A 21,521-nucleotide genomic window follows, 5' to 3' on the forward strand; every position below is an offset into this window, starting at 1 on the left:
GATTGTTTTTATGGCCATGGTTTAATTAAGTTAGTCAGTCAGTTTTAGGAATAGTTCATTTCAGATGGAAAATTCTTGCATTCTTTTGTGCCCCATTTCCAGATTTCCCTTGAAAGCAGTGTTTGTTTGATGTGATTCATGTTTATTTGACACTAAGAATTTCCCATCAGATTTTTCTTTTTTATTGTAGTTATACAATAACTTTTATAGTTTTGAGGTATGGTATGGTTCTTCTTATTAAAGGGACAAGATAAAAAAAATGCTTTCAATGCTTTTGAGAAGTTTTGCGTTTCCACAAGAAAATTTGCATTCGCTCGCATAACCTTTGTGAGGCAAATAATATGAGTCAGGAGGAAAAACATTTGCAAACGAACGCAAAGTTTCTCAGTGGAAAGTAAAGATTTTGCAAGCAAACGCAAAGTTTCTCAGGGGAACACAATACTTTTGCAAGTGAACACATAGTTTTCCTCCTATTTAATTTTTTACCATCACCATGTCCCTTTGTATCTGACAAATTTAACGATTACAATTACTCATATCTGATCATATAAATATGATTTTACATTAATGTCTCCAAGCACAGTTAAAAAAATAACTATTTAGTGGTAAATTATTGTTTATTTTTAGGCTATTGTAATGCTAATATTAATAATTGCTATATACTTTTTTCTGAAAGGTCTTCTATGTAACTTTTTTTTTTTCAAAATAACCAAATTTAAATAATCAATCAATACATCATCAATCCTTCTACCAAAAACGTGTTTTTGTCTTACCCTGATTCACTATGGTAAGCCCGATATGAGTGTTTATACAGATCAAAAAAGTTAATCAAAGTTGTCCTAAAACAAGAACGGGTATTGATCAAAATTCATGTATAACTTTGATGAAATGTTTTGATCCACTTCAAATGTTGACTTCTGTATTTTAGACAGAGCGGGATGCTTTTCTTGCAAATTGCATACTTGCGTCACTGGCCAATGCGTGTCTCGTCATATTCGTAAATAGAGAAAATTTGCTCCCGGCTACTTTGACGTGTGTATGGTGTGGGAGTGGCATAGGTTAGTTGTCACATCGAGCGAGAAATGTTGACAAGGAGCACGCTAAATCTCGAACCTTTGGGGAATCACCCATTTTTAAAAAAATGCTGAACAGAGCAGAGTCGTCTAGCGAAAAGAGAATAAAACCAGAATCAACATTGACTTTGGGTTTTCAGAAATTTTGTAAAAGCGAGGTGGAGATGACGTTTTTATTACTCAACAGATAGTGAGGTATTTTATTGAACAGATAAATTGCATGTGTAGCTCTCTAACAGAGTTCCTTGCAAAGCATTATCTATTGTGAAGGGTCATTTCATTATGGTTGTTTTAGCGTTGTGCTGGAATTTATTTTCAAGAAAGTACCGTGTCTAATAATGAGTAAAGCTACAGTAAAGTATTTAGCTAGTCAGCTTGATATCCTTTCCATCTAAACTGGTTATATCTCTTAAGCTTAGTAGTGAATGCTTTATGAGCTGTAACCATATTCATCCGCAGTCACGCAGAGCCGAAGCACAACCAAAACAATGTTCTTCCGCAAAATGCATGCAGTTTTGTTTGTTTTTTACCGCTAGAGGGCTAACAGTTACATAGTGTACCTTTAAAGAAAACATTTAAAGGTGATTTTGTATTCCCCAAATATAAAAAAATAGGGCCCACCTTAGATTCTAAATTCAATATACAGGTGTTCACGTTACATTTTCAAGCCATTTGATTCAGCGTGACATATTAAGGTCTATTAGAAAATAATTCATCTCTTGAGTAGTTGGGTGAAAACCCCTCAAAAAAGCTCTTTTCAGACAGCTTAATCTTTTGATCCCCAGTCACACTCTCCTTTTGTATTTAGGAGGTATAGAAAAGGCAGGTGGTGTGTACAGATTTGCTGAGTGAAAGATGTTTATGTTGCAGGCAGACATCCACACGTTTTATAGGGAACAGATGGCAAATACACGATAAGAGCATCTTGGGTGCTGTCTTTATGGAATTTGTTGCTTGTTGTTCTCGATGCAGTGCAAGGCCGCTTCAGAGGAAAGTGAAACACTTCTGTAATCAGATCTATAAAAGCCATATGTTAGCCCCTTTATTCTTTAATTTATCAAACGTTTGAACTTGCATAACAAAGGATAATACTACAGTTATGGAAAAAGTAGCTTTGATACTTCTGACAGTAGATATATTTGGCAAAGATTTACAGTACATATTGAAAGAGTTGTCTGTGTTCTGTTTCTTCCTTATAAACAAGAGACTTTCTTTAGATGACATTTTCAGTGATTAATGTATTTTTGGCTGCAGTGTTCTACAGCAATTAAAATGTATGAAAACAGTGTCTTTGACAGTTCCTTATATTGTACAGATAATTATTTTGACATACTAAGTCTTGAATCACATTCACAGACTGAATTAATCATAGTGGCTGTTATTTACTCTCACTGTACTAATTACATGGCTGTTTATTTTATAATTTTGATAACACTTTATTTTGATAGTCTACTTTAGACATGATTCTACTACCTATAAGTAGGCTACGTTTGCAACTACATGTCATTAACTCTCATTTGAGTATTCATAGACGACAACATTGTCAAAACGATCCCCGTTCACACGGATCCGTGAAAACTACTAAAAATGCTGTATTATTCACGCCAGGCCAGTAGTTGGCGGTTTTTACTTTGTAATGAAACACTACACACGGCACCTATTGACAGCACAACACATAATGAACTGAACACGCATGCATGACCTCACCATTTTCACAAATTCCCATTTTTGTAGTTTACACAAAAAACTTGCACTTTGAATCTGGTTTTCAATAGTTTGCATTTTCAGGCCCCCAAAAAGCCTTTGTCGTGTAAATAAACGGCCAAAACACATAATAATTTTTCAGTTTCAGTCTCGTGTAAACACCCTGAGGGCTAAAATACACAAAGGAAGATCATTACAGGGAAAGTTCACCAAAAAATGAGTTGTCCCAAACCTGTATGAGTTTCTTTCTTCTGTTGAACCCAAACGGAAGATATTTTGAAGAATGTTGGTAACCAAACAGTTGATGGACCACATTGTCTTCCATAGTAGGAAAAAAAATACTATGGAAGGTACCAGCAACTGTCTGGTTTTTTTTTAAATATTCTTTAAAATATCTTCTTTTGTGTTTAGCAGAAGAAAGAAACTCTTACAGATTTGGAAACATGTGAGGGTGAGTAAATGATGACAGCATTTTCATTTTGGGTGAACTATCCCTTTAAACGAAAGGATTAATCAGAAACCATGACAACTAATAATTAGCTAGAACATTTACAAATAAAACCATGGTTAGAAATTAAACAATACAATGAAACTAACATGACATGACTGTTACACTTTATAATATTTGTGAAAAATAAGAGATGACAGTAATAATGTTGTTTCTTCAAGGGCACAACACTGCCAACAGAATATGTGTTATTCATTATTAACAATGAATTATTCAGCCTTCAGAAAGCAGAATGAAAAATGAAAAAAGATTGCTGAATATGAATGCAAAAAAATCATTACATTAAACACATTGCATACACACATTAAGTACACACATTAACTTTGATAGCCCTAAAAATAAGTTCTGTCAAATCTTTATTTATTTTTGTGGACCCCATATTACCTTATAGGGGGTCCTTTTTACCTTTATGGCCCCTTTGGGATTGACTTTTACCGTCAAAGGTCTATAGATATACAAGTCTATTAGTGAGGGTCTAGCAGTGGGACCCTCTCTGTGGTGTGTAAGGAAGCATGAAGGTTGAGTTCCCTCAGGAAGGTTGAATAACGCCAGCTCTGTCAATGCTAATCTAAAACAATTGAAAGAAATAGTCTCACTGCTCTTCCACAGTTGGAGCAATACTACGTTTGTTTTCGTCAAAGATGACTATAACGTTTATGATTCCTGATGATGTAGTGAAAGATTCTCGTCTTAGCAGGTCAATGCCATTACACCCCTCACCTTCAGACCTCCTCTGTCTTTGCTTGAGCAAAAAAAAAAAAAAAAAACCTATTATATTAGGTACAATTCCTCAAACACACACCTGGTCTCAGCCATAAATCTCTGTCTCCATTATAGTTATGCCAATAGCATAGCCATGCTGGCTGCACACACTCTTTATTGTGGGGTTTGATGCATACTTCACCGTGCTGGGGTGTGACAGAATTGGGTTGGAAAATGAGGGAGCAGCTTCATTACGGTACTAGTGGATTGTTCGCTGGAGCTGCCAAAAGTGGCATGAAATGGGGGGGGGGAAGAAGCTGGAGAAATGGAGGAAAGGACGAGAAAGAAGTGACAGGAATGAGACAAACTGTACCAAACATCAGCATCTAATTTTTCTTCCCTTGTTTCTGAAGCAGCAGTCACCGTCTCTACCGCCAAGTGTGTATTGACTGGACGGCGTTTAGCATGACCATTAAAACTTCCAGAGAATAGCTGCAGGTTTGTTTTCACTTCACAATCATGACTCTGAAATCACAATGTGGTGTAAATGTTCAGCCCTGATATTTGTGACATGAAAAACATAGATGTACTGTGTTGATGCTCCAAAGATCCCAGCAATAGAAATGAGCACTTTAGTGCATTTCAACACAGATTATTTTGTGATCATCCTGTCACAATGTAAAGCAGACTTTGCAAAGAGGTTGTTATTGGATAATAACAACAACCAATTTTGGCATAAACATATTTTAAGATGATCTCAGGGGGGAAATAAATGAAAAACAACTCATGTACGATGGTGTTGTGTTCTGTATTCACTTGAGGTAATACTTAAGGCTCTTTCCCTAAACATATTGATGCTATATTTCTTCAAACTGTTTTTTAGCTGCAGGGTTTTGTGTGTCGATCCTTATTGACAGCTCCAGGCTTATGTAGCAACAAAACAATGCTTCATGATTGCTGCTGTTATCTGAATCATTTATCTTTTTTCCTTCGAATTGCCTAATGCGATGTGATCAGATTCAGAAGCTGATGATTATATCTTTCCAAGTATGGCACTAAATTTGAGATTAATCTTGACTTCCAATAGCAGTGCGCAATGTTTTTGTATCGGCTTTTTGGAAAGCGATAAAGTAGGCTTATTCTTAAAACAAATATAATCTACACCAAATAGCCAGCCAACTTAAGTAAAAACAGAGTGCACTCTTATAGATATATCATCAAAATAAAATAAATAATAAATTACATTATTTTAAGTCATCTCTTTGAGAACAAGTCAGTCAATTTAAAAAAAAAAAATAATAATCAAATTTGATCATATGTTTGTCAGTAGGAGGCAATCTTGTAATGTCATCCCGGTTACCGTAATTTTGTATAGTGAACTGCTAAGCTAAAAAGTGGACATTTCTAGAAGACTCACCACTTGATTTGTCTTTTTAAGACAGTTTCAGCTTGGAAATAGTTCTTACGCTGTTGACATCAACCCTGTTACCTTCCTGAAGACGCAATTATATTTCAACGTATTTAAAATGATTCATTTAGCTTGGGATGGGCACTAAACTATTAATTAACACTTTAAATACATTATTTGTCTGATAGAATCATTAAAATCTTGCATAAAATTTACTTCTCATATTGGAAAAGGCACAGTTTCATATTATGACTCTTTTATATTGCCATTCAATGGGGAAAAAACTATTTCCTTTTCACCATCAAATCTCACAGTCATAACGATAAAATGTTGGATGGAGGAGGGTCATCGGAATCAATGGGTTCTTAACTTTGATGCTATATGGCATACTTAATGAGAAAAATATAGTTTACTACCCCTTGGCATGAAATGCTAGACTAAGCTTTTTTCCAAGGGCAGCATTCAGTCTGACCTATCAACATTCAGTCCAGCATCTGCTATAAATTGCAAGGCTGTGCGTTTGAAAGGACTTATATTGATTACTAAGAGTGAGTAGGACACTAGAGCTCCGCTCTATTTAGATTCTTATTAACCAGAACACACACACACACACACGGACTTGGCTTAAAACACAGCTACTTCAAATACATCCGAGATGCCTGGAAAACATCAATATTTCAGGACGATTTTGGGATTCTGTCATTATAGCATTACAAAGATGCTCCAAAAAATGTAACTATTTCAATGAGAAAAAAAAAACTAATGTATTTGTTAGCACTTAATGTTATCCGTATATTGGATTCTGCGAACATGAGAAGTAGCCTACTCAAGTATTTTTTCTTTGATCTTCATTGCAAACAACAAAGTGTTTGATTTAATGAAGCATTCATAGGGAAAATAATCGTCTAACTGAATGAGAACGAATGAGAAATATAGTTTGATGTGATTGTTATTTCCCATGTAAAAGGTTTTTTATAGATCTGTCTCATGTTCTCCAGAAAAAAACGGAAAAAATACTAAATCGGTGTTCTGAGTCTCTCTGGTTGTGGCATTGGTTATGATATATCCTATCTAATAACTTGTCATTTAGAGACAGTTGATTTAACACAAGAGGCTTTATATTGGTCAATGCTGGTGTGTCTGGCAGCAGAAATGGTAAAAATTTCTCGCATGATGCATTTATTGAACTGCAGACCCACTTTTGTCCACACTTGCAATCAAGATGGATGCATTAAAACCTCACAGATCAAAACCATTGGCGAAGAGAAACAAGATCCTTAGAGAGGTAAAGGTTATATCAGGATGAGGGATTTTTCAAATGAACCTTTAACCTCCTCCGTCTCTATTACATCTTATTTTCCCAAAGGTAAGAATGATGTTTCGTTGGTGCTTATATGCAAGCATGCCATCTGCCTTTTAATAACTCTCCATATGGTGGTGATCCAAGTGTAGTCAACATTTATTAAGCTGTGATTTTAGAGCCCAGGTCAATATTTTTTTCTGTTGTTTAAAGGGATAGTTTACCCAATAATGATTTTTGAAGGATCATGTGACACTGAAGCTTATTATAATATAATATATACTTCTAAGTCTTTAGTTTGTACTTGTGAGAGAACACAGTGACCTAAAAGAGCTGCAAGTGTCAGAGCAGGACAATGTGCTATAAAATGCCAAATAAAAGGATGTAGTGCCAGTACTAAAGATGCTGTCATATGACGATTAGCAAAAGACAGAGAGTGCAAGCTTATGATTGCCATAAAGCTGAAATAAACGAGTTTGCTAATAAGCAGTGACACATTCAAGTAAGCCGCATATGGAAGTCCTTTACTTCTGTTGTTGACCAGTGAAGACCTGCTCTTGCATCAGAGGCTGCAGACTGCAAGGAAGGGCTTTTGTAGTGCAAGCTTTGTGCCTGCATTGCAGAGGCTGTCGGAACACAGATTGATTTGTAGATATTGAGACAACAGTGATACGTTGGAAAGACCACTTACATCAGCACTCAAATCAGTCTTTTGAGCTAAAGCTGGGGAAGGAGGCGATGAGACACCCTGTGTGTCGTTGTAACTTGATGCTTTAAAAATGTTTAAATTAACACACTGTTATCATTTGAAATTTCATTGCACTTTAAGGTCTGGTAAATAAACATTTCAAATGATATGGCCATTTTAACGATGAGGTTGTGTGTTTGTTATCAACTGACAACCATAAAGTGTATTTATTGCAGAAGAAACTGGGCAGTGTTTGATTAACCAATCACGCTATTATGGTTGATTAATCAAACACTCATATTATTATTAAAGTTATTATAGAATCAGTTAATCAGTTATAAATATGCAATGACAAAGTACAAACAGTATCAATAATTTAAGTTTAAAAAAACAATTCATATTTGTCATATTACCAGCATATACACTCACTTAAAGGATTATTAGGAACACCATACTAATACTGTGTTTGACCCCCTTTTGCCTTCAGAACTGCCTTAATTCTAGGTGGCATTGATTCAACAAGGTGCTGAAAGCATTCTTTAGAAATGTTGGCCCATATTGATAGGATAGCATCTTGCAGTTGATGGAGATTTGTGGGATGCACATCCAGGGCACGAAGCTCCCGTTCCACCACATCCCAAAGATGCTCTATTGGGTTGAGATCTGGTGACTGTGGGGGCCATTTTAGTACAGTGAACTCATTGTCATGTTCAAGAAACCAATTTGAAATAATTCGAGAAGTAGCCATCAGAGGATGGGGACATGGTGGCCATAAAGGGATGGACATGGTCAGAAACAATGCTCAGGTAGGCCGTGGCATTTAAACGATGCCCAATTGGCACTAAGGGGCCTAAAGTGTGCCAAGAAAACATCCCCCACACCATTACACCACCACCACCAGCCTGCACAGTGGTAACAAGGCATGATGGATCCATGTTCTCATTCTGTTTACACCAAATTCTGACTCAACCATCTGAATGTCTCAACAGTAGGGTTGGGTATCGTTTGCGTTTTATCCGATTCCAGTACCTACTCGGTATTTTTTAAACGGTTCCGGTTCTTAAACGGTTCTTAAATCGGTACTTAAGAAAATGAAACCGCACACACTTTATCAAAAAATAATACCCTTTAATTGACAGGGCCAAACTGGACACAATATTAACTTAAATCTTTAAACAATATAAATACAAGTAACATATGGTAATAATAAAACCAATATAAAATAAAAACTCATATTTACATAATATCAAATGAAACAATATTGTATCAAACAATGTAATAATACTGGAGATTAATAGAGATTACTAGCAGGCAGAGCTGCCAACTCTCACGCATTGACCGTGAGACTCACGCAAATGACCCTTTTCACACAGAAAAATCGCGGACAAAGAGGACACTGACAGACAAGACAGAGAAGGTTACTTTTGATATGGAACAAATCCACAGCTGTCAGATTCTGTCAATATTTTTACGAGATTCACACAATAAATAACGTTTTGGCTCTTTGAAATGTGACAGATCGCTGTAGCGCGTCAGTTCAAACGGCACGTGATACAGCAGCCTACAAATCCACTGCTTCTTAGCTACGCAGCGTTGAGTGAACCTATGAAAGAGAACATCTCTGGTTACTGGTGTAACCTATGTTCTCTCAATAGGGAACGAGATGCTGCCAAGCTCCTCGCGCTGCCGACCAGCTTCCTTTTTCGGCAGAGAAATCTGAGGAGCAGATGGCGCGCGCGCGCCAACATAGTATGACGACGTAAGTGCGTCGATGCGGCGCCCGCGCCATCAGCCAATGAATTGGCTTGATTCTAAATGGGATTCAGACTATCGGCACACCCAGAGGGCGTTCTGACACGTAATTTTACACGTGAAATGCAGCCAAACCTTGTGAGAAAGAGCGCGCATGCGAGACAGAAGAAACTGTGCTCCAAACTGTGTGTAGCACACGCACGGCGGAGAGAGAGCGAGCGAGAGACCTTGTGTGTGTGTGTGTGCGCGTGTGTGCCTAATGAAGTTAGGCACCGAAATCAGGCACCGAAATTTTCGTTCTTATTCGGTCTGGTTACTACCGTTTACGTCGGAACCGGTTCCCTATTGGCACCGAGTTTCGGTACCCAACCCTACTCAACAGAAATCGAGACTCATCAGACCAGGCAACATTTTTCCAGTCATAAACTGTCCCAATTTTGGTGAGCTCTTGCAAATTGTAGCCTCCTTTTCCTATTTGTAGTGGAGATGAGTGGTACCCGGTGGGGTCCTCCGCTGTTGTAGCCCATCCGCCTCAAGGTTGTGCGTGTTGTGGCTTCACAAATGCTTTGCTGCATACCTCGGTTGTAACGAGTGGTTATTTCAGTCAAAGTTGCTCTTCTATCAGCTTGAATCAGTCGGCCCATTCTCCTCTGACCTCTAGCATCAACAAGGCATTTTCGCCCACAGGACTTCCACATACTGGATGTTTTTCCCTTTTCACACCGTTCTTTGTAAACCCTAGAAATGGTTGTGCATGAAAATCCCAGTAACTGAGCAGATTGTGAAATACTCAGACTGGCCCGTCTGGCACCAACAACCATGCCACGCTCAAAATTGCTTAAATCACCTTTCTTTCCCATTCTGACATTCAGTTTGGAGTTCAGGAGATTGTCTTGACCAGGCCCACACCCCTAAATGCATTGAAGCAACTGCCATGTGATTGGTTGATTAGATAATTGCATTAATGAGAAATTGAACAGGTGTTCCTAATAATCCTTTAGGTGAGTGTATGCACCATAATCAGTGAAAACTACATGGTGTATATGATAAACCAAATAATTTTCAAAAAGGTAGTTTGCAATAAATGCATAAACCATGAAAAGTTAATTTAAACACCATGAAAAGTTAATTTAAACATTGTGTTTACCTCAGATAAAATAAAAATTACTTTCCATAGTTACATAGGCACAAAAACACTATGACTTTGAGTGAATCTCATAAACAATATTTGCATGGCGAAATTGTATGCCAGGCTGACATTGCCACTAACACTAAAGTTGATTATAAATTAGCTTTACCTGTGCTAAATTACCTGCCTTACTGCTGGAGAAAAGACACTTGATTGATTTCTGTTTGTACTGTGACTAATGATGAAATCTGCACAATGGCAGTGTCTGTCTGACACCATTCAACAGGCATGACACATTGTGTTCATAAAGCTCTCCATTACAGTCTGATGCTGGATCTCTTATAATAGTAAATTTTCAGAGGGTATACAATTACAAATAAGGTAGGTTAAATGAAACTTACAACTATACTACATTTGACTCTGCTTCAGAAAGTGAATTTCGCTATAATATTTTAAAATCGCCTATTTTTTCATCTTTACCAGAATAGTTTTTTTTTTTACAGTGGATTCTCTCTAAAGTAACACTGCTTTGCTTACACTGTGCACTGTGTAAATAAATAATAATAAAAAAATAGTGCAGTATTTTGTGATTCGCCGTCAATCACTCTCCTCCCAGCATGCACTGGGGCAAACATGGATACATTGTTTGACTATTTGCTCGTTTTTTATTTATTTTGTTGTCACGTTTAGTAACTTGTCTTGTAATGTCAGGATGACTTTCCTCTATTAAAATGATCAGTTTGCTGATTTTTACCAATGTCGTCTTCAGGTCTGTGTGTAGTGACTGTATTTGTTTTACAATAAGTTTTCATGTGATGCCAAGTTTAACACAACAAACACTTGTCTTCCTTTACATGTATGTATTTCTCATAGAGGACATTAGATACATATTCAGATTAAGATTCATTTAAATAAAGAGAAATGTTTGCAAAATGAAAAGACGTTGTGATCATCTTTTCTTCCACAGTGATACAGCTTCTGAACAAGAAAGAATGTAGGGCGGGACTTGATTTTGTCTATGGGGAATTAATTGGATAATTGTGGTTTGCTATTGCTGTGATGTCATGTGAGTGACAGGTTGTCCCGTCCTCACACCAGTAAACATATCCTCAGGGAAGAGAAGAGATGTCATTGCAAGAGGGAGGGGAAGTTATTTTGATTAAAGATTACAAGGGCACATGAATTAAAACAAAATAAAAATAACAATGTGCATGGATAAATCATTTATATATTCCATAAAAATGATTGCAGATTTGATGACTTAGTCATAAAAACTTTCTAATTTTAAGTTTAAGAAATTGTACTGTTGGTTGCAGTTTTTTGCCGTATTTCAATTCCATTTTTCTTTTGACACGAACTTTTTATAGTAGTTTGAGAAAATGCCATAAAGTTTGGCATCTGGCTTCATTCCACTTTTTCAGAAATGTATGAATCCAGCAGTTACACTGAATGAGTCATTCCTGTGCTATTAATCATGTGCTGAGCTCAGTTTAGACAGCTCTGTCTGTAGAGCACAGCATGCCATGTTAAGAGCAGTGCTTGTTTCTTCCTGCCTCTTTAGAAAACAGTTGCCTCTCCTTCTGTTTACAGTGGCGAGGGTAACTCCAGAAAAGTCACCATCTTATCTGAGCTGTTATTGCATTACATGAATTCAGGCCTGTATGGGGAAGCTCAGTAAAGAGCTATGTGTGTGTTGAAATCTGGAGAGATAGATTTAGACGAATTCTCATAAGTTTGAGACCAATATTTTGATCCCACTCTATCCATCGAGAGTTTATACTGCGAAAAAACGGTGGTGAGTTTCCCATCGAATGCTTGGGTTTAGCTAACAGTATTATATACACATTTGAGTTTTCTCAAGCTTGTGAGACAGTAATCGGTTTAGACTGTGCAGACCTTTAGCAATTAATATTAAAGTAAGGATAGATTTGCCCTAAACCAGCTATTCTTAATCAGAATAATAAAACAAATTCTCAAAAATATTGTTTATTGCCATTCCATGTTTAAGCAACATCACATGAACAACATCCCATGTTGTGATATAATGGAAGTAGTATAAAAAACAATATGGAATTCATAATGAGATCAATAACATGCATTTAGAAAATAAATGAATTTTCATTTCCTGCCAACTTTTAATTTATACATTCAGCACAATTGGGAGTTGGGAGTTACTTTTTGCATTTTGCAACAGTTCAATTAATAAGTTAATATTAAGTATTCTACCGTTTAGACACAGTTTTGCCAGTTGTTTTGTTTATTTGCTTTGTCAATGACAAAATTTGCAAAACAAAGCTGAATCTCAGAGTTATACACAGCATTTTTGAACGAATCAGTTGAGTGAAATATTCAATAACTAACTCATTTGTTTCTTTCCTGAATGAATCAGCTCTTTTAAATAATTCAGTTAAAGGAGAACTCCGGCGCAAAATGAACCTTTGGTCTAATTACACATTGTTACCTAGTCGACCGTTATCTGAGATTTGTTTTCATGATTATCGAATGTAAATAGTTTTATCTCTTATTAAACTGTCTGGACACTGACAAAGTTCTCAATGCTTCGGTTTGAAGGTAGGGACCCTCATTATGCTACCGTGTTAGTGTGGGGCTATTTTGAGCCTTGTTAGTGGTATTAACAAGCGATTTTTATTTGTCATTGATCTATGCCCAATATACTAGCGTTATACTAGCTTTATAGGCTAAACTGTTTTTAGAGATAAAACTATTTACATTCGAAAATCATGAAAACAAATCTCAGATAACGGTTGACTAGGTACCAATGTGTAATTAGACCAAGGGCCCTATTTTAACGATCTGAAACGCAAGTGTCAAAGCGTAAAGCGCAAGTAACTTTGTGGGCGGATCCCGGCGCTGTTGCTATTTTCCCGGCGGGATAAATGCCTCTTGCGCCTGGCACAAATCTAAAAGGGGTTGGCCTGAAGTAGCTTCATTATTCATAGGTGTGGTTTGGGCGTAACGTGAAATAAACCAATCAGAGCGTCATCTCACATTCCCTTTAAGAGCAGGTGCGCTTGTTCTAAAGCGGATTCTTATTATAACGGCGGATTTGCCAGGCGCGCGCCAGGAGCGATTCACAGCCGAGGAGAGCAGCGTTCTCGTCAGGGCCGTAAAACACAGAGAAGTGACATTGGGGATGGAGAAACCCACCCAAATTAACTTCTGTTAAACAGGCGTATGATAATTTGGGTAAATGTGTAAGCTACATGCTTTTATAATAAATTGTCTATCTATCTATCTATCTATCTATCTATCTATCTATCTATCTATCTATCTATCTATCTATCTATCTATCTATCTATCTATCTATCATCTATCTATCTATCTATCTATCTATCTATCTATCTATCTATCTATCTATCTATCTATCTATCTATCGTAATAATGTATGATTTGCAAAAATGAAAACTGCTGCTTAGATGAGAGAATCAACGTGTATGCGCGTTGTGCACACGCTACATTGATTATGGCCAAGCATGCGCCCTTAAAATAGCATAATGAACAACGCGCAACGCGCCACTGACTTTAGACTAGTTTTTTTCTGGTCAGTGGCGCAATTGTTTTATAGAACAGCAAAATAGCATGAGGGAAAGTTTGCGCCGGAACACGCCTCCTCTTTGCGCTGAACCGCCCCGGGGAGCGCAAGTGTATTTCTTAGTTAACCGACGTGCGTCTGTGGAGGGAAAAACCCGCTTTGCGCGGGTGCAAAATAGGAATGATACATGCGTCAGTGTACGAAGTCATTTGCGCCGAGTGCAAGATAGGGCCCCAAAGGTTCATTTTGCGCCGGAGTTCTCCTTTAAGTGAAAGATTCAATGACTCACTAATTTGTTTCATTGTTAAAACAAATCGGCTGAGTGAATGATTAAAATGACAGTCATATCACATAAATTTGCCAATTTTGACTGTCACTTTTTGGTTCTTGCCACCTACTGGTGTAGCTGTCAACTGTAGAAAGATTCACTGAAAATTCCCACCACTGACAGCCAGAGAGCTGAAAATTATACTCAACCACTTAGTTCACAAATCACTAAATAAATAAATCATAATGAGTTCTGTCATCAGTTCTGTATCTCAATAACTGTAAGTCCAGTTACACAAATGTGTGTTTTTCTGGATGTTGGTTTCAAACATCTAGTTTGGGTTTTGTGCGAGTTAGGGACGCAGTAAAATCTCAAATGATTCGGATGCTTTCTTGTTTTGTATGAAATATGTGCGGTTTGCCATTACAAGCACATTCTCCTGCACTACACTGTCTACATTAACCTCAAAATGTTTATAAATCATTGGGGTGAAAAGACTTATTTGCACCAGGTGTTGCATGAAACAACTTGTCCTACCTTTGAAAGTCAAATGTTCTACACAGTGGCATTTCACATTAAGATCCTGAGACTGCGACTGAAAACAAGATACTCTTAATTACACTACAGTGAACAGTCAAGGGTAATTAACCAATAGGTAAGGTGAAACACTTGTGTCAGTTATGCATAGAATTTTAAGTTAAAATCTCCAGCTGGTCGTGCATATTCCCTAATACATATGTGAAGAGGTGGCTGATATATTGAAACACAAAAAAGTAAGCAGGGTTTCTCTAAATATTCTTATCGAATAGCAGTGGCAAAAGGTTGCAAAGGATGAATCAACCCCCCTGAGCAACTACAAAGTCAACAACTTGCCATTATTAGAATGAATAATGAATCAAATTAAGATATTAATCTCATACGTGCTGTACTATGAATTCATAAAGTGAGAGTTGCTGCATTATTCATCCTGAGAGGAACATCATCTCTCACACCAGCAAGGGGTGATTCCTTCATGCAGAGAGATAATCGTCTTGGTGTTTCCTAAAGCGAGCAACAACACATTTCTATCAGATTCTATCTAGATCAGGATTAGGTATAACTTTTTTTTGCTTATGTGACTTGCGCCACAGGCAAACAGTCAGGTATATCGTTGAGTTATTTTGCAGAAAAATTGCTGTGTACACTAAGGAAATTAGAAAGTGTCAGGTAAATATGATTAATATTAATAAATAAATTGAAATTGATATTCAAAGCTTTGTTAGTTTTTACTAAATGAGATCCAAAATCATGTCTCTCATTATGTTAGTCAAAAAAGGGTATAGAGTACAAGTAGCCTGGTTAAAACCAGACCATTCTCAGTTGTAACTGAGTTATGGTCTGGCAAAGCGTCATAGACAAATCATTTCCAGAGGGGCGTCACCAGTGGATAGACCTAAACCCAATCAGAGCGATGAAGGAGATGACGTATGCAGAGCGGCGGAGAAACATCTCCGAGTGTTGTTCTTTGCTCGGTTTTTAACAAAAAGGAAACGTTCAACTCGCTTAAAACAGATGCAATAGCTGATTCGAACGAGTGATCCTTCTTTGTAATGTAGGCTACAAAATCTGCTTCAAAATCCCAGCGCTGTCGTCATCGTGTAAAGCCCGCCCCAACGTTTCTGATAGGTGCCGCGATTTCGACGGATTGGAAATGGGCTAAATTTAAAATTTGCCGGAAGTTGTCTGGGTTTTCCCAGGCTAGGGTACAAGCATTGCATTTCTTCTTTCCTTTGATAAATTTGGCACAGTTTGCTATAATGCATGGTTTCAGTCAGGGCCTCAGTTGAAGGTGATGCAGGAGGATGCATCCCCTCTAATGAAAAAAAAAAAATACACAAAGCATACACCTTGTAAATTAAACCCGTCCCATTCCCTTTGGATAATTTAATTAATAGCGATGTTATTCAGCTATATAATACAGATATTATGATTGCATCGCTACTTTATTTTTGAATGCTGTCTCGGCTGTATTGGGAGTTCTTCCTGCAAAGTTTGCATATTACTGTTGAAACGAGAAAAGTCAAGGGATATACAACAATTGCTACCTGTGATGGAAGCAACTTATCCCATCACCATAAGCTAGCTAGCAATTAGCCATAATCATGGATGTTGCAAAAAAAAAAAAAAACATATTCAGAATAGGAAAAGTCATGTTGTCATGTGGATAGCACTCACTGGGTTGACTGGTCCTAAGGGCAAATTGCAATAACACCAAAATTCACAAAGTGATTGCAGTAGCCTAAGACACGAAGGAAACAGGAACAATCTGACATGGGATTTAATAACTGAAGAGACGTTATTACAAAAGATGTTGATGTCAAGTAGAAGTTTACATGCACACTCCTTGTTGTTCATCTTTTCTTTTCTGACTGACAGCAATATCCTTTAACAATAATCAGTTACAAAACACTATTAAAGGGATAGTTAACCCTAAAATGACATTTCTGTCGTCATTTAATCACCCTCGTGTTGTTCCAACTCCATAAGACTTTCGCTCATCTTGCTTGTGTCACGATCAGGTTGTGCAAACACACGATGATGCAGATGTTAATGCAGAAGCTGCACTTGAACACACAGAGAGAACTACAACTGACTGTCAGCTAGCATGTGCTTTGCGCCTGCGTCTATTTCTGCAGATATATTTATATATTTATATTTGTCACTCTTTCACCGACGGCCCGACGCCGATTCAACATGTTGAATGCTCAAAAACGATGCTAAAAAACGGCCCGACGGCCGATCGTCGGCTTGGTGTGTCCCAGACTATAGACCGTTTTTAATGAGGGTGTACTCACACTAGCCAGTTTGAACCGTGCCCGAGTGCGTTTGACCACCAAAGCGCGGTTCGTTTGACTAGTGTGAGTGCTCCGAACCATGCCCGGGCGCGGCTCGATTAGCCGGCCCTGGCCCGCTTGAAAGAGGTGGGCCAGAGCACGGTTCAGTTGGACTCGGGCGCGGTTCGCATGCAGTTTGAGCGCTAACCGTGCTGGAGCACGGAACAGGACGCGTGACGTCATGGTTTTGCGACGCTCCAAAACCAACACAGTCCGTAATCAAAGCTGCAAAGTCCTTGCTGCACTTCAGCTGGTACCTTGCAAACCTCCTCATACGAGCAGCACGATTACGTGAAAATTTTCGCGCCACTAAGGCGATGCATCTGTTTAACAACAGGCTGTGGACCACCGTGGACCAAACGACACAAAATTATCCACAAAGAAAACAGAGCGATGGACTCCATTGTGTTCAGAGAGCGCCGCTCTTCTTGTTTATCCCGAAACCGTCGCACGCACCATAATGACGTAAGCGTGCTCCGGCACGAATGCTGAAACCCTATGTGAGTGCAGGCCAGAGGGGGAGTGGGGACAATCGTACTCGGCCCCGGTTCATGGCAACCGTGCCTAGTGTGAGTACACCCTGAGTGAAACTGTGTTAGGACTTTTCTTCTTTCAATTTTATGGCGGTTGACAACTAACTTTAATGGTGCATTACCGCCACCTGCTGGACTGGGGTGTGGTACTGGAGTCTACCTTTCCAATAAAAAAATAAAAATAAAAAAAACTTCCCCTAAATGTGTTTAATTAGTTCTGTATTCCTCTAGCCTGACGTCGTCACTCAGATTCTAGTCAGAATGTGAGTCTGATACTGCTCCATTGGGCTGTGATTATGGGGCGTTTCAACTGAACCAGGAAAGTAAATGGCTCTGCACTCGTTTACAACCATACTTTGTTGTAAACGAATTCAACCCAAGCGCTCTTTGGTGACGTGGATGATTACGTTACTGTTGATCATATGTCCATCATCGTATAAAGCCCACCCTGACAATTTGATTGGTGCGAACAGCTTTGGTTCGGGCATACTTGCTTCTCAACGGATCAAGTCAAGACCGAACTTCCCATCCTCAAATGTTGTGGGCGGGGCAAAGTTCGGCTGGCATCCAGGCTAGTATTCCTCAGGAAGTTAAATATATATTTAAAACATATTTCACTTGAGCTTCTTTGTAGGATATCTTCAAAGTTTAATCTTAACTGTTTTCTTTGCAATTGTGAACTTAATCTTTGTCTTTCTTCCTAATATTTAGGACATTGCATTATAACACACTCTACAGACTCTGGACTATCACAGAATTCACGATTGCACAATCATCATGCTTCTTCATTATTACCAAAGTTTTATTTAATCTTGTGTGTCCATACCTCATTCTCCTTACTTCTGTTCATATTTCTACCCTTTCCCACTTTTTCTGGATATTACAGAACTGTCTTCCAGTCTGCCCATTGTCCCATAATATTCGCCATTTACCCGTAACAGTGTTTTTAACCATACTCTTAATTTCTGCTTTGCTATAATTAACCTCAATATCTACATTGGAATTTCCAGCTGCTTGCTCAGCACATTAATCTGCCATCTCATTTCCTACGGCTCCTATGTGAGCTGGTACCCATATAAGATTTATCTCGACTCCTTATTGTAACACATTATTTGCAACTTGTATTATTTCAATTTCAATATCCTGTCTTGATTTTGACTGAAAAGTTTTGATGCTGATCAAAGCTGAGCTGGAATCTGAAGCAATTACTGCCTTTCTTGGCCTATTGACTTCAACCCATAGCAGAGCTAGCCACATAGCAACCAACTCCGCTGTATAAACTGCCAAATCGTCACTAATTCTTTTATCTATTTTTACTTTTAATTTTGGGATGACATATGCTACCCCCATTCTTTTATCAATCTGTTTAGGTGCATCTGTGTATGAGACCACAGGAGTCATATGACAAAGGTATTGACTCCCGGGTGCTCGACTACGCCACCTGGAGCCTTTCACACCAAGATGTACCTTAGCTAGACCTCCAACACCTTGATTTAGACAAGAGGGCTCTCACACACAGATACTGAAGTAATGACAGAGATGTAGTATTTCAATATAAAAGTACAACGATATTTATTAACAAATAATTCAGTAAAAACAGTCTGGGGTTTGTTTCTCAGAATAGTGTGAGACGATACAGATTAGGCCCCATAGGCCAGCCAGAGGGAGGTAGTAGCTGCCACCAGGAATATAAAAAAAAAAAAAAAAAAAATGGTTTCAATGGGTCAGCTGTTTGGGAGAGGTTACCTGTCCTGGAAAGAGAGTGAGACCGACACACCACCCGTGCTGCTGATTCTGTTGCCTATTCACACAGACGTACACACACACACACACTCATATGCACAGGTACTACAAAATAATGATCACTGCAAATAGTGAGGTGCACGTTACCACTATTGTGTGCGATGCGCAAAGAGGAGGATTCAAATCCAGCGACCACTTGTCCATGCCAATTCCTTGCTTTTCGTGTCAGGACTCTGTTTGATCATCAGCCTTTCTGTTGTGTTTGTTTTGTGTCTTGGTTGTCAGTTTCTCTCACTCTGCCATCACGGCTGCACCTCATTCTAATCAGTGCTCGTGCTCTCCTTACACACACACCTGTCTCCGATTTTGCATTGATTTTTTCCACTACTTATGCTTCTCTCTTTCTTTTCTTTAGTGTGTTTTGGTTACTGTCCGTTTCACTACTGTCCTAAAAACCAGTCTTGGTCTAGTCATGCCTACGTACCTGTTTATTGAATCTTGGGGTTTTTTCCCCTTTGATTTGCCTATTCCCTGTAATCAATCCTGGTTTGGCTTGGTCACCCGGTTTCGATCTTCTGCTCCTGTTTTGGACTATTGCCTCGGCTCTACCCTCGGGGCTGTGGATCTGCCTCTGGTTTTGACCCCTGCCTGCCCCTTGGGTTTCGCATCTGTCCTTCCCTTTGCTTGGTGGCTCGGCTGCCATTTTATATTTGTGTTTTGTTTTTATTCTTTGCTGTTTGGACAATAAATTGAGTAATCTGCTCTTGGCTCACTTTTTATCCCAGCACCCGTAACAAACTGTAACAGCTTGACAAACGAATGAGGTTCATTCTCGCGTGTCACGCCAACACGTTCGATCTTCCCCAAGAACAAGTGAGGTTTCCTCTCACGTGTCAAGCAAGTACTGTTGAGTTTCTGTTTATATTTGCTGATCAATGTTTATGTGAATTAAAGCCTTAATTAAATCTGTTCATCATTTAAATACTTGGATTAAATGTTCGATATTATGGATTTATTTAAGATCTCTCTATGAACGTTTTGAAGCGTCAGTTTTGGATGAATAGACTTTCAAGGGAGGGACAGAAATCTCTCAGACGAAAGTCTTATTGATTTGGAACGACATGAGGGTGTGTAAATGATGACAGAATTTTCATTTTTGGGTGAATTAACCCTTTAACCTCAGTTCCATTTGAGTAAAGTAAAAAAACAACTCCATTTACTTTCTAACTGAATGTTTCTGGTCTTATTGTAAATAATGTGCGTTTTTTTACTTATAGTATCTTATCAAATACAACATTTACAGATGTAAAATACAACACATTACAGATGTAAACTGGGTTGCAAATGGAGTTTTACTTTTTAATCTGTCTAAACATGCTTCTAAATGACCTTTTCTCAACAAGCATTGTTGTCCTTTGCTAAAGGAAAAAAAATGCTCATAAAAATGAAATTGTATTATATACAAAACTTCATTATGCTGGAATTTAATCAAAATAGTTTTTCCTTCTAAAAGTTCCCAGTGGACCGTCATTAAGCATATTCCTCATTTCTGCCCATAGATGAAGCCCCGAGGAGGCATATTATAGCATAAACTGCAGACTCAGTCCTGGGAGTCCCATCACAGATAAATTACTCCACCCACATACATCAGCATCAGTCCACTGAACAGTCTGTCTCTGATCATAAGAGATGCGAAATAATACAAGCAACATATTTAACACCATCCCCACTTTACAGTAAGTCTGTCTGTTGCACTATTGTACCAATCCCATATGTATAAGAATATGTAATTCACTAATTACCAAAGCTATCTCACGAACCAATTCGTACGAGTGATTAAAAGGTGGCTAATTCGTATGAGTTTGTACGATTTGTCTAAACCCACGTGATGGTTAGGTTTAGGGGCAGTGTCAGGGGTTAGTCATTCGTACGAATTCATTCGAATTGGGCAACTCGTAAAATATGTACGATTTAGCAAAAATTGTACTAATTCGTAAGAGTGAGGTCGTATAAATTTGTACGAATTAGCCACCTCGTAAAATTCGTACGAATTGCTGTGAGATCGCATTGAAAATTACCGGTATAACATTTCATAATAATACATAATGCCCTTCCTGTGAGCAAATGCTCATTCATCTCTGTGCAAGACTGGAGGCTGTCTGACTGTACAGTGAAAAAAAAATCACCCAATCAATGACGACAAGATTTCCCACCCCATCTGGATGTAAATGTTCAATAGATACACAATGACATTAAAAGGATTAAAGGAAATTACAGAGGGATGCTA

The sequence above is a fragment of the Rhinichthys klamathensis genome, unplaced genomic scaffold (genome assembly GCF_029890125.1).
Source record: "Rhinichthys klamathensis goyatoka isolate OS25496 unplaced genomic scaffold, OSU_Roscu_1.1 h1tg000068l_1, whole genome shotgun sequence".
NCBI classification, from domain to species: Eukaryota; Metazoa; Chordata; class Actinopteri; order Cypriniformes; family Leuciscidae; genus Rhinichthys; species Rhinichthys klamathensis.